Below are 8162 nucleotides of genomic sequence, written 5' to 3' on the forward strand. Positions count from 1 at the left end.
GCCAGGGATGGTGAACAGAATGTACCTTACCATGAAACAGACACTGTGCCAATACACGATCTCAGAATACTCACGATGACCCTGTGAGGAAGGCTCGGCCCTCTCCATCTCACAGATGAAGAGACTGATGCCTGCAGAGGTCACCCAGCCATCAGGTGGCAGGTATGCTACCCACTGCCAGCTGTCCCCACTTAATGCACCAGCGTATCTAAGGGAAAGTTTTTTATAAGTTAAGTTTCTACAAACCATTATAGATCAAGTTGAGGACCTGGCTCTTTGAAAGGAGCTCAGAGAGTTCTTTATTAGTCATCATTCTGTTTGTCTGAGAACCGTGGCTTTTTGTATCAGTTTCTGCCACTGGAGTGTAAGCTCCATGAGGGCAGGAGTTCTTGTATGTTTTGTTCACCTATCTCCCCAGTGCTTAGAACACTGCTTGGTGTATATAGTCCATGCTCATTGAGTATTTTTTTAATGTAAATTTATTGTTATTTTTATTTATTTATTTTTGGCTGCATTGGGTCTTCGTTTCTGCGCATGGGCTTTCTCTAGTTGCAGCAAGCGGGGGCTACTCGTCGTTGTGGTGTGTGGGCTTCTCATTGCAGTGGCTTCTCCTGTTGCGGAGCATGGGCTCTAGATGCACGGACTTCAGTAGTTGTGGCACATGGACTCAGTAGTTGTGGCTCGCAGGCTCTAGAGCGCAGGCTCAGTAGTTGTGGTGCACGGGCTTAGTTGCTCAGCGGAATGTGGGATCTTCCCGGACCAGGACTCGAACCCATGTCCCCTGCATTGGCAGGTGGATTCTAAACCACTGCGCCACCAGGGAAGTCCCTCATTGAGTATTTGTTGGTGGAAGGAAGGAGGGAAGAAGATGGGCAGGGTACTCAGTGCAGCATGCATTTCTGTCTTAAGTCAAGCACCTGAGAGATGGTGCAGGACTAGCACCCAGAGAAAGGGCACAACTCATCTGGGTCAGTGTGGGCCGGTGTAGTGAGTAACCCAGGTTCCCTCCCAGCGCTTCCGCAGGAGCAGCTGACGGCCCCCCAACCATGGGGCCAGGAGCCAAACCCCGCTGCCCCAGATGAGGGGGTGAGAAAACCCTCTGTGGTTCCACCAGAAGTCAGGGAAGGAATGACCCCGATTTGGTGAATAACTGCAGGAACTACAAAAGTTATTACTGATCATGAAATGACCCAGCTGCTACATTTGGGAATAATAGGATTGCAGAGTTTGAGGGCTAATTAGAAATGTGTCAAATGCTTTTTCTTAACAGCAAGGAATTCCTACAGAGGAGAAATGCATAAATAAAGCCAGCTGGTCAGCAGAATTGGTCCCGGAGGCAGAGCCATTTGCAAGGCCTACCTGACCTCCCTATCTCACTGCCTGTCTCCTTCGCCCCTTCCCCTCCTCCACAGCCTCTGTGGAGCTGAGTGGCAAAGATCCTCAGAGCAGACCAGCTGGCCAAAAATGTCAGGCCACTGCCTGTTACATGCCTGTCTCTCGCCCTCGAATGGGAGTTCCTCTGGGCCTGGCAGCCTTCTTTTGTGTATCACCAGATTCTAGCACAGCATGGGGCATCATGGCAGCTCTCACTAAGTATCTGTGCAATGAGTAAATGAATGAATAAGTATCTAGGGCAGCAGGCTGCTGCTACTCCCCATTCTGTCCCACTAAAATGCCAGCTAGCCCACTCAGATGGTAAGCCAATGCCTGTTTGCCCATTAGGGTGGTATTTCCAGTCCCTGTCTTCCCTTTCCTTCTCGAATGCCTACCATGCCAGGCACTTCTAGGTTCCAGGAATACAAAAACGAACAAAGCCTGATTCCACCGCCTAAGGAGCCCAGTAACTGATAATGGGGAAATAGGCACAAATGGTCACAAAAGGGTATAACAGAGCTCTATTCAAACACAAAGGGGACTTCATCACAAGGAAGAAGTCATCTGAGAGCTGAGTATTAAGGATAAGCAGGTGGACAAGATGTGGAAGGGCATTCTGCACAGAGGAAGAGCAAACCAAGGAACTAACGTGTGGAAGTGTATGGGAGGGAGCACAGGAAATGGGCAGCGGTTTGGTGTGTACTGGGTAGGGAGTGGTGATGGTAACGAGATTAGAGAGGTAGATGGGCCAGTTAACAGATGTCTTGTATGCTTTTGTAAGAAGTTTGGACTTATTCTGGTAAGCCATGGAGAGCCACCCAAGATTTTGTAACAGGGAATGACATGATCAGTTATAAATTTTAGTGAAGAGGCTGGAGACTAGTGGTGGGGGATTACAATGACTTTGCAATAGTCCCAGCAAGCAATGCTGTGGGCCTGGGTTAGGGCAGAAACACTGGAGCAGAAGAGAAAGAGGGTAGACTCAAAGGATTTGGGGATCAGTTGGAGGCGGAGGTGAGAGAAAGGATTTGAGAATAACACGTACATTTCTTGCGTAGGAGACAAGTGCTTTGGTGTAAGGTAACCACTAACTGAAATGGGGAACACAGGAGGAGGAGCAGATTTGGGAGACTTGTTCAATTGAACTTGAGTTCTCTGTGGTCTGCCAAGGAAGGGAGCTGTAAATCCAGGTCTGGTCCTCTGGTGAAAAGCAGAAGAGGCCAGTCAGGTCGAGAAGAGAAAACCAGAACACAGCTGGGGCAAAGACGTAGCTGGGAGGCTGCCCGTGTACCCGGCACCTAAGCATGGGGGAGAGGCCATGTGCACCAGAGGTCAGGACTTTTGGATCCCTCGTGTGAAGATGAAGAGACAGAATTGGCTTTTTTTTCCCCCTGCCTGTCAGATGCCCTGATTCAAGCCCTGGACCCAGGCTGTTAGACATACTCGTCTTTTTATCAAGGAACTCATCATCTCGTACATGTTAGGATGGACCTCTACACCTAGGGCCGGAACAAAATTTGGCTCAAAAATAGGTCAGGTGATAAGACCAGAGAGCATTTGAATTGAAAAGAGACCCGTGGTCCTGGCCCTGCATTTCCTTCCATCTAATGGTGCCTATAATCGAAACCTCCATTTTCCTTGAGAAACTGGGAAGTGGAAACTAAGGGAATGTTCCCAGGATTGGTATATAATTTGAAGCTCTCAGCAAGGCTGAAAATACCCATCGATATATTTTGAAGTGTAATTTCCACTCCCTTACCAGCCAAAATTAATTGAAGAGGAAGAAAAAGCTGTTAATGCAGGAGGCGTGTGACATCAGATCCACTTTGCCTGGAAATTTACCATTTCAAAGCAATTGAGGGTTTCTACAGCCAATGTTTATAGTCATACATGTCCCCTCTCACTGGAGCCACCCTCTGAAGAGATCAAAAGGGCCATCAGTCTGGCTTGGACACTGAAATTGTACACAGTGTCTGGAGCTGATGTGAAAGCAGAGAGAATTTTAAAAATTATGCTGCCGTTTTGTCAGCACATAAATCTTGGGGTGTTTCATCCTGGTAGGTGGTAGAAACAGTTGGGGCTGCCAGTACTCATGGGGCCAGTGGTGGCAGGGCTCCGGGGTGGCCTGGCGAGGCACAGCTTCTGCTCTCCCTTGGCATCCCTGTCCCCGTGTCCCTGCACAGACTGTCCTCTTCCTCTAGTCTAGGTTGGCATTTCTTCCTCTTGCCCAACCAAAGATGCCTGCATCTGCCTGCATCCCAGTGACAGTGGGTCCGAGGGCCGCAGGTTCTTCAGCAGAGCGGGGGGTCGTGCCACCTCTCACAGCCTCTGCTGGGCTCAGCAGGAGAGACAGACAATAGACTTTACGGACGTCCGTCTTCTGTCTTCTGGCAGTGCCAGTGTGCGTGTGCGTGTGTGTGTGCGCACACGTTTTTCAGTTGGAGTTGGACTTCAGGTTTTTCCTGGAATTACTGATTTCTTTCCCTATATTTGTGTCCAGTGGAGGAGATTTCTAAATCTGTGTCCAAGCATTTGTCTTTCCTTCCATTTCTGAATCACATACCTTTACAAAGGCCCCTACCTAAAGACAGAGCATTTAGTATGTTCTTGGGCAACTGGGATGACTAGGAGGTAGGGAACCTGGGTTTTAGTCTTAGGTGTGCCATAGGCTAGCTTGGTGACCCTGGAAAAGTCACTTATCTGGACCCCTTACTTATGTTTCAAGTAAGATCTTTGGTACAAAAGAATTTGGAAGGTCCTTTCTAGTGCTGGTATTTTAGGATTCTGTTTACTTATTTTAATTTTTTAAACCAGTCCCTGCCCCAGCAAGAATTATTGGCAATAAACCGAGATACAATTTTCTTTATTATCATTGGGTCCCCCGGCCCATATTACATACATACATATACACCCAGACAATTTAAAATGTTCCACTGCATGAAGAATCTGAAAATTTCCAGAATACAGCAAACTCAAGAGGAGAAATTGGAAGAATGTTCAAGAAACTGTTACATCCAGGGACTCCTCTGAGGAGGGGAGCCCGAGGTGAACGGGAGTGGGAGATTTCACTGCATATTTTTTTTGTACCTTTTGAATTTTTTGCCACATGCATTTATTACTTCTTCAATTAAAAACTTTTTTAAGCAAGAGTTTTCCTTTCTCTTTCTTCGACCACAGGCCCCTCTGCAGCTTAGTTCCTAGCGGGGGAGGAGCCCATGGTGGGGCTGGCATCATTCTCTGGAAGCCACCCCTCAGCCCAAGCCCTCTGGCTGGGTTAGCCAACATCCCTGCTCCCCTGGCTGCTCTGTGTGCCTGGAGGGGGTCTGTGGGTGCACACTACTGCTGGCTGCCCTTGCTGGGGACTGCCACCACTCCTACTGTTGGTGGCACTCCAGCTGGACTGTCAAGCTGGTACGGGGCCTCTATTCAAGGTGCTCCATTAAGGGGCTGGCCTTCATGGCCCCAGCAGCCAGACAGGCAAAGGGCCTAAGAGTTCAGCATAGGCGGAAGTGCATCCAGCCTTAAATCCTCCAGATCTCGCCATTCCCTTTCAAAGACAGACTGCCTTTTTTTCCCCCCTTTTTAATATTTCTTTATTTATTTAGTTGCAATGGGTCTTAGTTGCAGCAGGCAGGCTCCTTAGTTGCAGCTTGTGGGCTACTTAGTTGAGGCTCGCCAGCTCCTTAGTTGGGGCATGCGAACTCTTAGTTGCAGCATGCATGTGGGATCTAGTTCCCTGGCCAGGGATCGAACTCAGGCCCCCTGCATCGGAAGCGCAGAGTCTTATCCACTGCGCCACCAGGGAAGTCCCCAGACTGCCTTTTGTTTTGTGTTGTTTTCTGCTGCTAATATAACATGAAGACAGAAACATGAAAGAGAAAAACAAAAGGGCCAGAGAAGAGTGGGGAGGAAGGGTCTCTAAGATGCTCTCTTCTCCTGGCCCCAAGCCCACTCTGCCTGCCTCTGCTCAGCAGAGCTGGGCTGCAGCATCTCTGGCAGGGTCCCACGTCCCTGGTTTTCTCCGCCGGTGCCAGCTCCTCCTCAGCTTTCCCTCACGACATCCAGCTTCCACCTGGCCTTCCTCTTCCACCTCCTTTTCTGATTGTCACTGGCGATGGGTGCTGGGTCACCCCACCCCTCCTGTCATCTCTGATTCCTCCTCCTTTGGCTTGCCTACTGCACTGCCACCCTGCCCAGAAACAGCTGCCATCTTTAAGGTCCACTTCCCAGACTGGAGCCGATACCTGTCCTACAAATGGGATTGCTCAAGGTGGATTCCTCCGCCCTCCATTCTTTCTTTCCAGGGTCAATAAAGCCCAGGTTGGGGCAAGAGGACAATTGAGAAGCCATGACAGAGTCAGACAAGGAGCAGCAGATGGAGATGTGCTCTTGAGAGAGTGGACGGAAACAAGACTCCAAGAGATGAAAAGATACAGCGCGTGAGGAAAAGCAGCTTCAGGGAAAGAAAAAGCAGAGAGCGAAGACCAATAAATGTGTAATAAATACTAAAACCAGAAAGGCCTGAACAGAAACCATCCAGAGAGCAAGGGAGTTAGGTCAGAGGGGAGGAGCAGGAGGGGAGGGGATGGTCGGCACTTGCGGGGCTGGAGGCCGGAGAAATGGTGCAACAGAAATCTCTCAGGAAGGGTCACTCACCTCCCAAGCTGTTGGGCTTATTGGCTGCAGCAAGCAGAATCTATTTAAAACACACCAGGCATTTTGCCTCGTTCTGTTTCCCTGCCCAGAAAAAGCTGGAGCCAAAGGCTTAGGGAACCATTCCAGCGTTAGGACCCTGCATGGACCACAGGGCTGAGACCATGAAGATCCACTGCCCCATCTAGGAATCACCCACCTCTCCCTGCACACATGAGCTGCCAGGCCACTCAACTCACAGCATCCTATCGCAGTCCCAATGGTTACTTGTGTCATGCACTTCCACTGGGAAAGACTCAGTGACTTCCTTCATTCTGTCTTCAAGCTTGTCAGAAAACAGATGCTGCTCAAATGTGACAGCTGCTCTAAAGGGATGCTCAAAGGGAGCTCCCTGACCAGTGGGAATATACTTAATGATAACTGGAGAGGCCTTGGGTGATTAGATTACAGCAAGACAAAGTAGAGAGCATGAAAGGACATCAAGGATAAAATGGCCCTAGGGAAACCATATGGGATTTGAATTGGAAAACCTTTCCCCAGGCTGCTATCTTTTGGGAATCTCTGATCTGGAGAAGACCTGACCCCTCATCCACCTGTCACAGAGGAGTACAAAATAAGGTGGCCGCTAGGAGATGCGGCCAAACCATGCAAGCTATGTTTTCTCCCCAGCTGAGAGGGTGGGTCTGAGAGGTTCTTCTTTCTCTGGCTCTTCAGCCCATATATTGTATAAACTACTTCTCAAGGCTGAATATAAGTCCTCTGCTTTGCATGCGATTTACATTCTTGAGAAACTTAGTGTACAGATCAAATGAAATTTTGCCTGCCAGAGAAGTTGGCTTTTCAAAATAAATTTGAGGTCAACCTTATGTTTAAAAAGAAGGATGGCTTTTGAAGGTGAATAATCATCCTGGTTCATGTTTGTAACTTTGGAATTTTGAATGACTGATTTGGATGGATGTAGGGGGTGGAGGATGGGACTATCTAGAGATCCATCTATGGTTTGCTTTTAGGTTGCAATTTAAACCTTACTTTAAAACAAATGCAAAACTTAAACAGATAGGTGTGTTGCAGGAGCTACTGCTAAAGAAATAATTTAAAAAAAATTTATTACAGAAAATTTCAAATATATATTAAAAGAAGTAGAAAGCCTAATGTAAAAAACCCAGCCTACTTCTTTTCGGCCGGAACGGCCATCTTCCAGTAATTCGCCAAAATGATCAACACAAAGGGAAAGAGGAGGGGCACCCGCTACATGTTCTCTAGGCCTTTTAGAAAACATGAAGTTGCTCCTTTGGCCACATGCATGCGAATCCATAAGAAAGGTGATATTGTAGATATCAAGGGAATGGGCACTGTTCAAAAAGGAATGCCCCACAAACGTTACCATGGCAAAACTGGGAGAGTCTACAATGTTACCCAGCATGCCGTTGGCATCATTGTAAACAAACAAGTTAAGGGCAAGATTCTTGCCAAGAGAATTAATGTGCTTATTGAGCATATTAAGCACTCTAAGAGGCGAGATAGCTTCCTGAAATGGGTGAAGGAAAATGATCAGAAAAAGAAGGAAGCCAAAGAGAAAGGTACTTGGGTTCAACTGGAGCACCAGCCTGCGCCACCCAGAGAAGCACACTTCGTGAGAACCGATGGAAAGGAGCCTGAACTGTTGGAGCCCATTCCCTATGAATTCATGGCATGATGGGTGTAAAGAAAATAAAAGACCTGGACTGTGAAAAAAAATCCAAAAAACCCAGCCTAGACAATTATCAACTCATGGCCAATCCTGTGAGAACCATGGACTTTGGAGCCAGATGACAGATCCAGAGTATGAACTTTACAGTACAAGACAAATAGGATTAATCCTACTGAGGCTGCAGGATCCAAGTTTCTGCACAAATGCCCTAGACTAGAGCCTAGAGTATGGGGAGAAGGGCAGAGAAATTCTTGTTTAGCAATCAAAGAAGAAACCTGAGACTTAAAAAAAAACCCAAAAAACCCACACACATTCACATTCTGTCTCTGTCTCTCTCTGAAGGACGCACAATGCACAAGTAACAGTAACAGTAGTTATTGTCAGGGAGGGAAAGGACTGGGGAGGAGATTCCTTTTTCATTATACATTTAAAAAGAAATTTTGTA

The 8162-nt window shown here is 47.7% G+C and overlaps 1 pseudogene across 1 annotated transcript; it reads left to right on the forward strand.

The window, feature by feature from the left end:
- Positions 1-152: 152 nt before the first annotated feature.
- Positions 153-7764, forward strand: LOC309625217 (large ribosomal subunit protein eL21 pseudogene; annotated as a pseudogene). The gene has a single exon. The product of its transcript is annotated as a large ribosomal subunit protein eL21 pseudogene (transcript).
- The last annotated feature ends 398 nt before the right edge of the window (positions 7765-8162 follow it).

The sequence above is a fragment of the Balaenoptera borealis genome, assembly GCF_965194805.1.
Source record: "Balaenoptera borealis genome assembly, chromosome: 3".
NCBI classification, from domain to species: Eukaryota; Metazoa; Chordata; class Mammalia; order Artiodactyla; family Balaenopteridae; genus Balaenoptera; species Balaenoptera borealis.